The sequence below is a fragment of the Saccopteryx leptura genome, chromosome 3 (genome assembly GCF_036850995.1).
Source record: "Saccopteryx leptura isolate mSacLep1 chromosome 3, mSacLep1_pri_phased_curated, whole genome shotgun sequence".
Lineage (NCBI taxonomy): Eukaryota > Metazoa > Chordata > Mammalia > Chiroptera > Emballonuridae > Saccopteryx > Saccopteryx leptura.
The window spans coordinates 238,943,014-238,959,160 of NC_089505.1; the positions used below are offsets into that span (position 1 = coordinate 238,943,014).

Genomic DNA, 16,147 nt, shown 5'->3' on the forward strand with positions numbered 1-16,147 from the left:
TCGCTGGTTTGAGCCTAAGGTCACCTGTTTGAGCAAGGGGCCACTTGCTCTGCTGTAACACCCTGGTCAAGGCACACAAGAGAAAGCAATCAATGAACAAGTACGAAGGAGAAAAGAAAATGAATATGATCGCACATGTTTATGAAAAAAAACAACTCTTGTAACCCCAACTGCTGCCTCAGATGATGATATCAATGAACCGCAGCCAAGCATCAGTGGCCAATAAAATGTTTCATACATACTTATATATTTTGATGTTTTGCAATTGGGAAAATGTTTCCTATGGTATTTTTTACATGTTTACAGGTATTTTGTATTTTTGTATGCACCTGTATTTTGTAATTTTGTATGTTTTACAAATATTAAACCAGTTGTACTGGTAATGCAGTGTTTTACTTAAATCTGATGAATGTAAAAATAAGAAACAAAATGGTGTAGAGATGATACAAATGGCATAAAATGAACAAAGAAAATTATGATATATAAAAATAATGAAAGAAAATTATGATAAAATATGACTTAAAGATTTTTATAACATCATTTCACAGTACTGTACCTATAGCCTACTCAACTTACGACCAAATCATGTTACAACTGGTCTGTCAGAACCAATCATGGTCATAAGTCGAGCACTAGCTGTTCTTCTTTCCATGTTTGTTTAGTGGCTTGTGTGGAATAATTCTCTACAGTCCGACTCTTCCACAGTATGTGGCCAGAGATAGCTCTGCTAGTTTTATTTTAAAACCTCATTTTTCTTCTTAAGAATATTTTATTTTTTTAGGGAACATTTGTATGTCAGCATAGCTTAGTAAATTGTGTTCAAACACTAAGTGTGTAAAGTTTCTACCCTTTGCCAATAGCTTTTTTTTGTGATGGGGTGTGCATTTAAGGTTCAGGATGTTCCCTGTACTTGACTTTCCTCTCCACTTTCTTGTTTCTATGCACAGCATGTGCACAAGCCTCAAATTCATCCAGGGAGCTGCAGAAGCTGAAGTTGGTCATTTCTGGTCTTTTCTGAGCATGCGTACAGCCTTGAACATGTGTGCATCCTTCTGAGCTATCAGGGATATATGGTAGATTATCATATTTCACTATGTTGACACTTTCAATTTTTTTAGTGAGAGCAGAGGAGGCATTGACAGACTCCTACATGCATCCAAAATGGGATCCATCCAGCAAGTCCACTAATGGACCATGCTCTGCCCACCTAGGGCCCAAGTTCCATGGCAACCAGAGCCATTTTTTAGCACCTGAGGCAGAGGCCATGGAACCATCCTCAGTGCCCAGGGCCAAGTCGCTAAAATCAAGCTGTGGCTGAAGCAGTGGAGGAGAAGAGAGTAGAAAGAGAGAGAGAGAGAGAGAGAGAGAGAGGGAGAAGGAGAGAAGTGAGAAGATGAGGGGTGGAGAAGCAGACGGGTGCTTCTCCTCTGTTCCTGGACCGGGAATTGAACCCAGGATATCCACATGCCACATGCTCTACCACTGAGCAAACTAGTCAGAGTCTACTATGTTCATCTTATGCACAGTATTTCCCTCTAAATTTTCTTGCTAGTCTGCAAGTTCCTTGCCTCACCATCCAGTGTTACACCCTCAGGCAGTTGTGAAGTAAATCTTTTCTATGTGTGTGCCATTGACTTTGCTATTGTTTGAGTTTGCTATTGTTATTGACAATATTGCTCCTGACCTTGTGTTTTTCCCTACTCTTCTCTAAATCAAGTTAGCCACATCCAGTAAGAAAGCTTCCATTTTTAATGGCTCTCCCTGCCCTGCTAGCACTGCACTGAGAGTGCTGGGCATGGGGAGGAGCTGAGAGCATCTCTGATTAGAACCAACTGTGCTTATTGAGGTTTAGTACAGTAGTTGTTTTAAAATAAACAATTCTTAATTAGATATATGCATTTCAACCATTTTCAGAGTCTTAATATGATGTCTTTGAAAAAAATTTTTCAGGGGCATCACTCTTTTGAGGGAGAGAATTAGCTAAGGCCTTCACTTCAATGGTCAGAAAGTTCCTCATACTAAAGGAAACAGGTGGTCAGATTTGCTGCAGCACCACTTGTCTGTATGGTACTAGGGTACAGTAGGAACACACCCACTCATGTAAGGCCTTAGTGTCACACACAGAACTAAAAACTTTAACAAAGGCCTAGTTGGATGTTTAAAAGGCCCTGGGACCTGTTGGGTAGTACTGTAACAAGATGAAATACTCAAGCTTGCTTTAACTCACAAGTGGGTAACAGGATGGCATGGGTAAGAAAGGGCCCATGTTACCCAGAGGTAATTGAAGAAGATGTTAGTCTGAAAATGTAGGGTGGCCAGCACATAAATACCTGGTACTTCCCTGAAATGATTGATAATAAGACAACACATCATTTCTGAGTTTCAGATATGCATATGCTGAGGCTACCACAAGTGAACTACGTCCTTATCAGAAAACCAGCCTCCTGAGTATGTTACTTAGATATAAACATGATATAAATTTTACTAGAGTATACTATGGAATTCAATGCATAATGATATCCTAAAATACCTTTTTTCCAATTTTTCAAAGGAAAAATGTAGTTAAAACAGAGCAGCGTATTTTAAAGATATATGGGAAATCTTGTGTTATGAACTGTATATATTATGAAACACACTTTTTTTTTTGGTTCCTCAAATGGTATATACTCCCTGTATTTACTGGGTCTTAGGATATACTATGTTCTCTTATTCAGATTAACTCCTCATCTTCTCTCAGATGCAGATCTGTCATCACTCTATGGGAATTCCCTTCGATTTCCTTGACTTTGTCCATCCCTCCTATAGTTTATTATCATGTCACTGTATACTTGGAAAACATCTGGCACTGAGTAAGTGCTCAATATTTAATTAATAAAGAAAAAAATTCAGGGGTCCTCAGGGTACGACACAGTTCTGCTCCTACAAAACTGACATAACCCTAATTTAGGGTAAATTGAAACACACCCTAGTAAATAAAATGGAACACTTGTGCTTCTTGAGGTCCAAAATGGCAAAGGTTAGTGTATTGAGGGTTGCCAACTCCCTCACTCATTTTCTGTGTCACTGCGTATTCTTCCAATGCGTGCAACTGAATCAGTTTGCCCACGTAGTCTAAGTACAACGCTAATGTCATAGGCTGAAACACTCACATCTCAATTATTAAAAGTATTCATAGGAGTGAACATCATAAACTTAAAACATTGTATATGGAGACTTTTTTGACCCAAGACATCCTGTATAAACATTCAAGAAACTTGAACACTTTAAAAGACACAAATAACAACACTGATTTAAGTTAACTTTAAATGTTATTTTAAGTGATAGATTTACAGACATCTATACTGCTTTCTATGGCCACAAGCTCAGCAGATACTGTGTAGCCCATAACATCTCCTTGCAACAACCCATATGTCATGATTCACCAAAACACCACCAGTTGGGGCCTCAAATTCAACATGACCCAAACTGACTGCATATCTCAATATCCTCCCACCAACTGTGTTGTCTATTTTAATAAGTGACACCATTTTATCTTCTCCTGGTCACACTTTGTTTGACTAATCCTGCTTACCACCATGCTTTGTTCTTTCTACTCTGCAGCCTCACTGCTACTGCCTTTGTTCGGGTCACTAAAGTCATCTGCCTTGTAGCTTTCATCACTGTCTCAAATTCACTGTTGCAAATCTCAACGTGAATTATAAACCTTTTCTAAATTCTATTTTAACCATATCACGCTCATATTTAAAATTCTTCACTTGCTTGATAAACAAGATAATTTTTCAATATGGCACCTTTATCATGGCCTTCTCTTGTTTTGTCTCCTTTTCTGTTTTTTCCTTTGACCCCAAGCTTCAATATCCACTTCTCTCATGTAGGTCTCCACACATTTTCTACTTTCTAGCATGCTTTGCTATCTGTAAGGCAGACAGTCCCTTCATCTCTTTATAGAAAAAAAAATGTAGGATCTTATGCTTTTATTTTCTTGAGATAAAATTTTAAAATATGTCACATATACTAGATCTTTCAGTAGAACTAGGTGGCTGCTGCTCAGAGTACACCCTTGTACCTCTTTACCTTTTTATGTACATGAAGCAATTGATCTTTATGTTTTTAGCAAATACAAAGTACAATTGGGCATCTAGTTACTTTTTCCCCATCTGCTTTTCTTGCAAGTACTATGCCTGTTTTCAGGATGAAACACCTTCCCAGGCAAACATATCCTCTGCTATGAGAGAAATTCCTGGGTTGCTGTCATATGAACAACTGCTTTTAAAGCTTGAAACTCCATAAAACCAGTATTAATAAATAATTATTTAGTTATTATATATAAGACAAGTAATAATAAGTGTTGCAGAGGTGATGGAGAAATAAAAACCCCTCATACATTGCTAATGCAAATTGTTTTAACCACTGTAGAAAACAGTACATAAATACAATGAAATACTACACAGTCATGAGAAAAAAAGTTTTTCATTTTGAGACAACATGTATGGATCCTGAGAATAGTATGCTAAGTGACAGAAGTGAGATGGAAATAGTCAAGAATCATAGGATTTCATGGATATGTGGGATATAAATATGAAAGCAACAAATGAACAAAGAAAACAAACATAAACATGCAGACACAGACAACAGAAAGCATGGTGGCTACCACAGGGACGAGATGGCATGGTGTGAGAAAAAAGGGTCACGAGGGTCAAATACATGCTGATGTAAGAAGACTTAATTTGAGGTGGTAAACACATACTGCAAAATACAGAGAATGTAGTATAGAACAGTACAGTTGAAAACTATATAATTTTATTAAACCATGTTATCCTAATAAATTCAATATAAATTTTAAAATAAGTAAATAAGTCTCTGATTATTATACTTTTATGTTTCATTTTTATTTATAGGATTTGTAAATATCCCTTATATTTATATTATTTTTAATTATTTAAAATATTTATTTCATTGATTTTAGAGAGAGAACAAAGAGAGCAAGAAAAAGACAAGAACATCGATCTGCTCATGTATGTGCCGCAACCGAGGTTTGAAACAGCAACTTCTGTGTCTTGCAACAAAGCTCTAATTAACTGGGACCCAGCCAGGGCTTTGCATTAGTTTTCTTTTGCATGATTTCTGGGCTGTGGATTGTGAGTGATTTTATCTGTTGTCTTTTTGAAGGACTTCTTTAAGGTTTTTCTTCACAGTAGAATCCTTTCATTGTTTTCCAGAATGATAAAGAATGTACTCATTATTTTAAAATAAATATTTAAAACATTTGAACATTTTTGAGATAAAAAAAAACTGGGGTTCTCCACTACCGAGACTAAATCAAGTGTCCTATAAAAATCACAATTTAATATATTTTTATGACAAATTCTATATTATTGTCTTGTGGTCAATAAGATATGAATTGATATAAAACTCATTTCCCTCCCTTTTTTATCAGCCTCCCCAGGGAATTAAGTAATATGGAATTTCATTTTTTGATTATTAACTTCTTTCTGAAATATTAGTCAAATGCATTAAATTTTACAAGTATATTTAAACAATATTTAGGATCAGCTATATATTTTTTAAATAAATTTTAAAAATTATATTTATTGAGGTTACATTGGTCAATAACATTATATTGATTTCAAGTGTACTGTTCTATAATAAATCATTGGTATGTTGCATTATGTTTCATGGCCAAAAGTCTAGTCTTTTCATATCACCATATATTTCATCCCCTTTACCCTCTTCAATCTCCCCTTATTTCCCATACCCTCTGATAACCGCTCCACTGTTGCCTGAGACTATGTTTGTTCATTTTGTTTGCTTGTTGCTTTCTGTTTTCTATTGCACATATTATTTTCTGAAGAAACTCCGTACTTTTTCCTTAGTGGCTATATCAAATTAAATTTTAACCAGCAGTGGATGAAGCTTTTGTTTTTTCTCTGCATCCTCTCCAACACTTGTTACTTCTTATCTTGTTGATAACAGCCATTCTAACAGGTTTGAGGTGGTAGCTCTGTGGTTTTGATCTGCATTTCTCTTGTGACTAGTGAAATTGAGCATTTTTCATACATCTTTAGGCCATTGCAATGTCTTCCTGAGAAAACTGTCTTTATCCGTCTTCTGTCCATTTTAAATATAGACTTTTTGTTTTTTGTTGTGTTGTTGAGTTGTATGAGTTCTCTGTATATTTGGATTTAGCCCCTAATCAGAGATTATGTTCACACATATCTTCTAAATTTTTGTCAGTTACCTTTTTGTCATATTGATGGTTGTTTCTTCTATGCACAAATATTTCAGTTTAATGTAGTCCATTCATTTATAAAAATAAATTTATATTAGTACTTATTGCATTATTCAGGTTAATGTTTGGTTTTATTTCAATCATTAGTTTTATAATCTAGTTCTATTGCATATTCTTTGATTTTTTTGAGTATTTCAAATAGAGTTATTTGGCCCTCAGAAGAGAATAATAATTTACCTGAACAAAAATAATTTAAGATTATCTCATTACCTTAGACTTCTGAATTATTTCCTTACAGCATTGAACATGACGTGTCTAAAATAGTATCTCAGAGTCAGAAGCAATGGGTGAGACTAAGTGTAAACTATTTCTAATAACTCTGAGCACAATTCTGTGAGTCCTTTATATTATAAATGTAGAGGTTGTAGATTGGGTGTTTTTGTTTACTTTCATTTTCTCTTAAGCACTTCTCTCTGAAATCTTAGTGTCTGACATATCTTTTGACACCAGGTGGGCTCTGAGTAAATGTCAGTTTGAATATGTCTATGAAAACCAAAGAGATATTATTTAAACTACCTGCAGGTTGCACAGCAAACATCAATGAAAGGAACAAAAGTAAAGACTCAACAAAGTAATTAATTCTTCTGTGAACAAATCAGTCCCTGGAGTCATTTTCCTGCCTCCAATAAAACTCTTCACTAATTAGACACATCGAGGGGACACCAGGGCTTCCAGGACATAATCTGTGAGGGGAGGGCTACATGACCGCTCCTCATAGCCAGGGGACCTGGAGACACAATCAACTCATTTAGGGTAGAGTGGGAGCCCAAAGACCTGTGCATCCCCAATATACCCACTCATACAACGTTAATGAACATCCATCTACTTATCACCTCACTACGTCCCGGTTAAGCATGCAGTAGAAACTTATAAGAGTGGCTGTTGCTCTGACTGGAGAAACTGAGCAAAAGGGTATTTTCCTCAGATTATCTGACTATCTGTCTTGCCACTGCTGCTGTGGATTATAGACATGTGCCTGTTGATTCAACCGCTTCACTCAAAGTGCTCATTGTCTTTTAATAATGATTTTGAGTAGAGAAAACTTAAAAGACAGAAGGTACTGGGAGGGGACAGGGAGAAAGGAGAGGTAATAAGAGAAGTGACAGTAGACTGCAGAGCAAGAAATAATGGATAAATAGAAAAATACAGAGGAAACCAAGAAGAGAGATATAGGAATCTGGAAACTGATGAGAGAAGCAGAACCACAGAGGGATCAGGAGTGGAGACACTGCTCAAATGTCCACGAGGCACTACAAGAACCTTCTGTTACATCTTTTATGGAAAAGAACATTGAGACTCCAAGTGTGGACTTGAGTTCCCGAACACCAGAAGGTTCTTTATTTTCCAGCCGGAACTCAGACTGCAGACATTGTTATAAGCCAGGACTCCCTTTATAGTTGTTGGTGCAATGAGGAGGTCAGGAGGCAGACAAGAGCAAACAGAAAATCTGGAAGCCAGACATGGAAGAGATGGAGGGGAAATGAGAGGCCCTGTGGGAGGCTTGTGGCTGAGGGAGGCAGTCGGGTATCTCTACAGGGAAGTGAGCAGAGGGAGAGGCTGATTTGTTTTTGTGGCAAAAGTAGTTACTACAGAAGAGTTCAGAAGGGTTTGGAGAGGAAACTGATCTCTGAGTCTGTGGGCACTCATTCTGCTGAAGAATCCTTACCAACCAGAGTTGCAATGCTGCTGTTTCTGCCGCTGCTCTTCAAGGGAATTCTCTGCCATGGGCCAGGTACAGGGGGTAAGAAGAACCTAGATGGAATGAGACCTGTGGTTGGGCAAAGCAGGGTGGAGAAAAGTTCTGGAGAGGGATGGGAGGCACGAAATAATATTCCGAATAGACGCCCTTGCAATCTGCATGCCAGGCGAGGGCCATATATTTTCTGATTTTGGGGATAAGAATCTGGATCAGGGGGAAGGTGATATGGAACTATGTACAAACTTTGTAAGTATTCCCATTTTTCATTTCCTCCATGGGTCCTTCTTCTCTACTCCTTTCACCCGCTCTCTATTGTCACTTCTCTGTCTTTCAGCTACCTGAGTTCTAGCACCTCATCATCCAGCAACAGAAGAGACCCCCTCCTTTCGCTTGCTTCAAATTTTTTCCTTTGCCAACCAGACCTGGCAGCACATGGAGGAATCAGGCTGGCTGGGCGAGCTGCAGACTCATCGCTGGGACACTGTCTTGGGCGCCTTCCAGTTCCTGTGGCCCTGGGCTGGGGGTAATTTCAGCAAGGAAGAGCTGAAGAACATCCAGACGTTATTGCAGTTGTACATCCACAGTTTCCCCAAGGAGGTACAGGCATTTTCCAGTCAGTTTCAGCTTGAATGTGAGTTTGCTTTTCCAAGCTGATATTTGCCTGAAAGTTCCCACCAGGGCTGGTGATATATGAGCTCTGACCATTATTCAGTCTTCCTGACATTGTGTTCTGTCTCCCTAGCTCACTTCTATTTATTTATTTATTTATTTATTTATTTATTTATTTATTTATTTGGCTTCACCTTTTACCACTATTTGCAATATACCCTCACCCCTAATACAAAGAAGGACCTTCATGTACATATCCCTGCGCACGCTGGAATATACCCTCATATTCTGCTTCTTGTAATAATTGTTGCCTTTTGATTTCTTCCCCTCATCCTTGGCTTCAGGCTCACTCAGCCTTTCACAACCAAGATCTGCCCTTCCTTCTCCCTGGCCTGAGTGTTCATACACCTTACCAGGACCTAACAACTCCCCAGTAAGGTCTTCCTGCTGCTCTGCTATGTTTCTAACAGTCTTCCCATCTAACACTTCACATTAATTGTTTCAACATTCCTTTATTATTTTAACATATTCTCCTTACATATTTTCTTCACTTTTATCACCAAACTTTCATCTTCCATGTCATTCATCAGATAATGTTTCTTTTCTTGTACTTCTTTATTTTCTAGATACTTGAGTTTTCCTCCCTACAATTTGATCTGTATTAATTAGCTCTTTCTTGTCCACCCTCAGATCCCTTTGAGATCCAGGTATCCGGTGGCTGTGGAATGCATTCTGGAAAAGACCCACAGAGTTTTTTAAAACTAGCATATCAAAGATCAGATTTCCTGAGTTTTCAAGGAAATTCCTGGAAGCCGTCTCCAGGAGCAGGGAGTCAGGCTCAGAATGTCTGTAAGATGCTTAATCACTACCATGTTATTAAAGAAGTTGTGCAGGGCCTTCTCAGTGACATTTGCCCTCGGTTTCTGTCAGGCCTCCTGCAAGGAGGGAAGTCAGACCTGGAACGACAGGGTGAGCCCAACCTCCTCTCCCCTCATAGCATCAGTGCTTATCTCTTTTATTTGAGTTTTTTCTCTTTATCATCCCTTTGAGACATGGAATAAGAGGCTTGAATGTTAGTGTTGGTTCTGGACTGTTTCTGCAACAAGAAAAAGAGTGATTACTCAAACAACTAACGTTCCTGAGCCATGAAACCAAAAGTGGGATGCCCTGCTAAACTCCATTTTTTCTTGTCTTTTTCCAGTGAAGCCACAGGCTTGGGTGACCAAAGGCTCCAGTCCTGGTCCTGGCCATCTGCTGCTGGTGTGCCACGTCTCTGGCTTTCATCTAAAACCTGTGTGGGTGATGTGGATGCGGGGTCAACAGGAGCAGCGGAGCACTCAACTAGGTGAAGTCTTGCCCAATGCTGACGGGACGTGGTATCTTCGAGTAATACTGGATGTGGCAGCTGGACAGGCTTCTGGCCTGTACTGCCGAGTGAAACACAGCAGCCTGGGAGGCCATGATATAATCATCCACTGGGGTGAGAAAGAACGAGGGTTCCACTGGGAAATAATTGTTCTTCCATAGTTCCAGGGCTAATGAATGAGCAGCTGGAGATGGCTAGAACTGCTATGCACCAGAGGATAAAAGTGGGAGAATACAAATCATAAAGAAGGGTAATTAAATTTCAAGAAAAGAGAAGGTGAAGATTAGAGGTGCTAAAGAGAAATAAACGAAGGAGCAAATAACTTGGTATAAAAGAAAAGGGGATGAGATCAGACACATAGATTCAGGAAGAATTGAAATAAGGGCTCTAGAAAATACGGAAGGAAACTCTTGGAAGGTCCCAACCCTGTGAAATGAGAAGCATTAACTGAGGTAGGGTAGAGTGTATTTCATAGAGTGACATTATTTTGTCCCCAATCAGATGGATACCTCACCTCCCTGATATTGATCTGCTTTGCTGTAGCAGTTACTCTGGTTATAGTGCTTGTGGTGGGTTCATGGATTAAACAGCACAGGTGAGACTTTTCTTATTTTGTTTCTTTAACACACTTATCTATTTATTCTTTCTTTCCACTATTGTTTTTCTTTCTCTCTAATTTTCCTATCTTTTAGTTCAAAATCTTCTTCTTCTCCCATAGCTCAAATCAGACTCTCTGCTCTCCCTGTGCTCCCAGCCCTGCCGCTCCCACGGACAGCAACACCCAGGAACCCAGAGGTTCAGGAAACCACCTCTGCCTGGCACAGAGATCTTGGATCAAAAATAAATTGTTGAAGAAATGGAAAAAGAGCTTGTACCAACTGTGATGTTATTAGTTTTACGTTATACATAATATTCTGGTCTGCTTCTCTTGAACCTGCTTCATACTAAAAAATAAAGTATGTTTCTAAAACAGTTTGTTTTTTATGGAGATTCTGACTTATTTGTAAACTTGACCCCTCTTCCCAATCATGTGACAATGTTTTTTCTACTTATACCACCTGTTTATGGATCACTCAAGGTCTAATTTAGATGTCTGTTTCTGAATCTTCCCCGAAAATTTCCCTGGATGGCTTGTAAGGTATTTTTCCAGCTGAGGAAGAAAGAAGGGCATAGCCACAAAGTGTGGAATAGCAAAAGCTTTATTTAGTAGAGCATATCCTGGACGAGGTTCTCTGGTTCACAAAACGGGCCAGAGAAGTCGAGTTGCCTACCCTATTTGGGGGTAATTTGTAGCATTGATAGGGTGATCGAGTTAATATTATGTGGCAAAATTTCATTGGCTGACAGACAGTCGGTCTTTTTCAAAGGGCTTCTGGGAAGTTTCTTTTGGCGTGCATGGGTGTGGGCGGTTCCAGCCAAAGTTCCAGGCCTGGTTCCTCACGTGACCTTCCCTATTGCCAACTGATATCATATGGCTCAGTTGAAATCTCAAAACAAGTACCAGATGATCTTACTTATGTCTGTAATCTAATGAATAAAATAAACAAACAAAATAGAAACAGACTCATGGATACAGAAAACAGGCTAATAGTTGTCTAGTTGTCAGAGGGGAGGGTTTTGGGTGGCTGGGTAAAAAGGTGAAGGAATTAAGCAGAGAAAATCACATAGACACAAAAAACATTACAGTGATTACCAGAGGATAGAGGGAAAAGGAGGGTTTAAGGAGGCAGAAGAGGGTAACGGGGTTATTGTTGGGTTAACAAAGGAGGGATGCCCAAGGCGTGATGAATTTTATAAAAGGTTTATTTATGCGTCTGTGGCCAGGTGGGCTGAGATCCTAGTGGCATCAACAGCAAGAGAATGAAAAGCCTCGTCCTATATAGAACGGAGTTTGGTGTATCTCTTGCTGCAAGGGGAATAATTCTGTTCTCTGTGGTGGTTTAAACAATGGGAGAGGTGGGATGGTGCTAAGTAAAGAATGTTCAGGTAAGTGATGAGGGATGACTAACTCTCAGGGTGTCCCAGAGTTGGGTGCAGGTAAGACATGAATAAGGATTGCTTAGAATCTAAGCCTTAGATGAAAAGTCATGGGAACTCCCTAGGCCCCAGGTCACCTAAAGTTCAGACTGGCTATTTGAGGTTATTGGTAAAAGGCTCTGGACCCAAACCTAACAGAAATAAAAGGTGAGGAAAAGAGATTTCACTTTCTCTGGTGAACACACAATACAATATTCAGCTGTTGTATTATAGAAATGTACACTTAAAACCTATAAATTCTTTAACCAATATAATTCCAGTACAGTCAATAAAAAATAAATAAGGAAGATTCCAAGATGGCAACAGAGTAAGAATATGTTCCAACTGCTACCGCTCAGGACCAAAAGAAATTTACAACTAAATTTAAGAACATTCATCTTCAAAAAACAACTTGAACTAAATGAAGAGGAGTCTATAACCAAGGATCACAGAAGAAGCCACATTGAGACTGGTAGGTTGGGCAGAGACGAGGAAAGGGCTGCACCACTCCCAGAAGTGACCGGTGGAGGAGGGTACGAATGGACTCACTGCAGGGAGGTTTGCCCAGAGAGGGGAGGGTCCTAAGCACCAGGCCTGGAGCCCCAGTGTAGAGCCCCAGAGCCTAGAAGAGGTGCCAGCACAACATTTGGCAGTGAAAAGAGCAGAGGAATCTCTTTGCACAAAAAAGACAGAGCTCTTGGAGATGCAAGCTTTGTCTTAAAGGGCCAGTAAAAAAAAAAAAAAATCTTGTTCAAAGCCACTTGCCTGAGGCTCCAGGAAAGAAAGAACTAAGAAGAATGGAGTTGTGTGAGGAGAATGTGAAGTTGGTGACTTACAGAGAGACTCTTGGGGACGGCCACCAGAACCCTTATACTGAATCATTCTCCAGTGCTATAGTGGTAATCATTCTTGGTTGAAACAGTCCACTCCTCGCAACATCAAACTGGGGGAAAGCAATGGTTCCAGCCTTGCAAATCTCCCCTGCCCCACCATAAGGAGACTGTGCTGTTCTGAGAAGTAAGCCAGGAAGCAGGGGGTGCCTCAGGACTTACTTCTCTGGCATTGAGTCCAGAGCTTTCCACATATTCTTACATGAAGTGACTGGTGCTCCTGTGTCACAAAAGAATCAGTAGAAACTGTCTGTAATTCAGGCAAACACATCTCTGTGTCTCAAAGGCAACACCCACTTGACTCCTTGTGTCCACACCCTACTTAGTTCTGTGAAAAAAGTCAGGACAGACTGATACTAGGGGCTATGGATTCAGAGCCACAGCCACCACCCTTCCTAATCCTTGAATTATCCCAGGCTCTAGACTCTACCAGAGGTTTTATTTCAGTGGCTGATCCCAACAAGCAGCCAGCACATAGAGCCAGCAAGAGGCAGAAATCAGAGAACCTTGGGTCTTTTCTGACTTTACCCCATGGCCAGTGTGAGTAAAAGTCAGTCTAGGTGTTTGGCTTGGTATTTCCATGTACACTTGGTCCCAGCAGAGGCAGTTTTGCCTGGAGATCTAAGAATTGCTAAGGGCTAGTCATGGCAGTCACGGCCAATGTTCCCCATTGGTCTGCACCAGGTTTCCTCAAGAAAGATTCAGGGCTTCCACATCCTGATGCCAGGAACAGAAAACATTAGTTCAGAATATAAGAACCCTTGCTGGTGGTGTGTCCTAAGGAAGAGCATGTTGGACACAAGGCCTAGCCAAGGCAAGTTTCATGTTATGTGGTCAGCACCTGCACAGCAGCTTGCACACACATTGCACGGGGCACAGCTTCACAGTCAGCCTTTCTGGGTCCCAGATATCTTGTCCCACTTGGTCAGGGTCCACAGGGAAGAAAGAGAGACTTGGTGCATGAATATTGAAGGTGTGGATTCCTTGGAGCTCATTGTTAGAATAAAGTGAGGGGCTTAGCTTCTATCTAGAAGGGCACAGTCAGCCCCAGTGGAGGACGCTTGGATTTTCTCCCTGAGACCAGGATTCCCCAGATGGAAGAAGTTCTGTAGAGGAGACTGTTGGCTCCACCCAATCTTGACCCTCTGTTAACCTCACTGAGGAGAAATATAATATTGTAGTATCCATCAGTGTCTAAAGGATTAAACTCTGGCATAAGAGTGACTTTCCCTGTCCTGAGCTCCTGACCAAGGGATCCTTGTGTTACAAAGCAGTTTAATCTTATCCGCGGGTTACACAGAGACACCAAAGCAGGTTAGAGAAGAAATTTTGAGGAGTTTATTAATTAGCTGGCTAGCTACAAGAGGCACAATGCCAAATCATGTATGGCCTAATACAGCTCTGAGCCTACTTTTATACAAAACCAAGTACAAGTTGGAGTGGGTGAGGAGGGGCTTGTGATCCCTTTGTCTAGATGTGTACTTACTCTCATGACTTTAGGGTGAGTCCGAGTATAGGAATTCTTGATTAAAGTACATAAACATTGTTTTTCTAAAGATTTCAGATAAGTTGTATCTTCTTTGCTCTGTGTAGCAAGTGGCTCCAGGCAACCTTTAAGAGAATTCTAGGAATTAGCTAAACTATGACTAGATGACCCAGCTGCCTTTGTAAGCCAGGAAGCTCCTGCATTCTTCTCTTCCCTTTCTCCACAGAAAAGTGGCCTGATTATTCCTCTCTAAAATGGCATTGCTAATGCTAAGTTTTACATTTCCTTGGCACCTTATCACACTTGAAATAGGGGGATCCTGTAATGATGTCATCTTGACCTCAACTGCCCTAACATACTATGCGAAGGGGTGTATGGTGTGATGCCAGTCTGAACCCACACTACAGACTTTCAACAAAAGACTCTGTGGGAAACCAGAAGCTGCAATAGGAAGTAGAGTGAATGAAAAGTGGAGAAAACTTATGGAGTTCGGGCCCTTTTAAGATGCTGCTGTCAGCTCTAAGCATGAGGAAGCTGATTCATATACACAGGTTGATACCACCCACACTACGTGCAGGCACAGAAAACACTGACACAAAGAGTGAACAGAGCAGTAGATCCAGACAGGTGGCCTAAAGTGGGTTGATTGCAAACAATGGCTGATGCCAGCCTATACTGGAATCCTGCCAAGATGTGGACAAGGCCCACTGGGAGTGAGGACAATGAAGACACAGAGACCCGACTTTGGAGACCAGGTTCAGTGATGGAGATCCAATTTATACAGGAAGTAAACTAGCTTATATACACAGGTTCAGCCTATATGCTGAAAAGTTCAGGGAGCTACCTGGTTGGTGCTGAGTTACTTCCTTACAGTGGGCAAGCTCCCTCCTTGGTGTGCCTAGGGAGTTTCAGGTGCTGGAGTGTTCTCATAGCATTGCATCAGCCACAGCTGCTAGGAATGAGCTCTGCGATCTACCTACAGTTCCCCCTTCTCTTTCAGTTAGGGCCAGTTGGACTTGATGAATGACAGCTTGCTGTTGTTGTCTCTACAGGCAGGACAATGCCAGGGTGGGGAAAAACAGCCCAGACGTGTGGGTCGGTTCGTGTCTGGGAGTTAGTGGTTACTATAGCACACATAAACAGGAACAGAGTACCAGGGTCTGGGGGCTGATCAGGGGCCATTCCCTGAGCCTGCACCACCAAAGCCTCCACATCCCCCGGGTGATGGGGCGTGCATGCTGGCCGCAAGGTCTTCTTCTGGAGCTCTGAGGACCTCCTCCCCTCAGGTGTAGTCGGTGTGGAGGAGGCCAGGGCTGTGGCTTTGGATGGGTGAAGACTGAACCACTTAGAGGGTGCCCAAGAACCCTGTCAAGCAGGTTGGGTGGATCCTGGGATCCAAATTGGCTGAAAAACACAAGCATAACCTCTCCCTTGTGTTAGAAGAGGGTGTATTCCCCACCACTGTGCCATGGCTGGGTCCTTCCAGCATCATTTCAGAGAGAGGGCATAGAGAGAGAGAGCAAGAGATACAGAAAAACAGACAAGACAGACAAAAAAATGAGGGGGGAAAGAGAAAAGACACATGGGGACATATAGGCTGGCTCATGAGTCTACAGTGGGAACAAGGGTTAGGTTTATAGTCTGAGGAATTGGGGCTGGGCCTTGATCCCCAACAGGGACTGTAGAAGTGGTGGCTTCTGCTTTTTCAGGCAGCAGAGCTGATGAGGAAGTTAGCAATTCGGCTGCTTTCGTTTCTGCGTGCTCAGCCGCAATTTTGTCAAATTCGGAGGCT

General features: G+C 40.9%; 1 pseudogene; it reads left to right on the top strand.

Moving 5' to 3' along the window:
* The first annotated feature begins 7,969 nt into the window (after positions 1-7,969).
* On the top strand, positions 7,970-10,847 carry LOC136400725 (T-cell surface glycoprotein CD1e, membrane-associated-like; annotated as a pseudogene).
* The last annotated feature ends 5,300 nt before the right edge of the window (positions 10,848-16,147 follow it).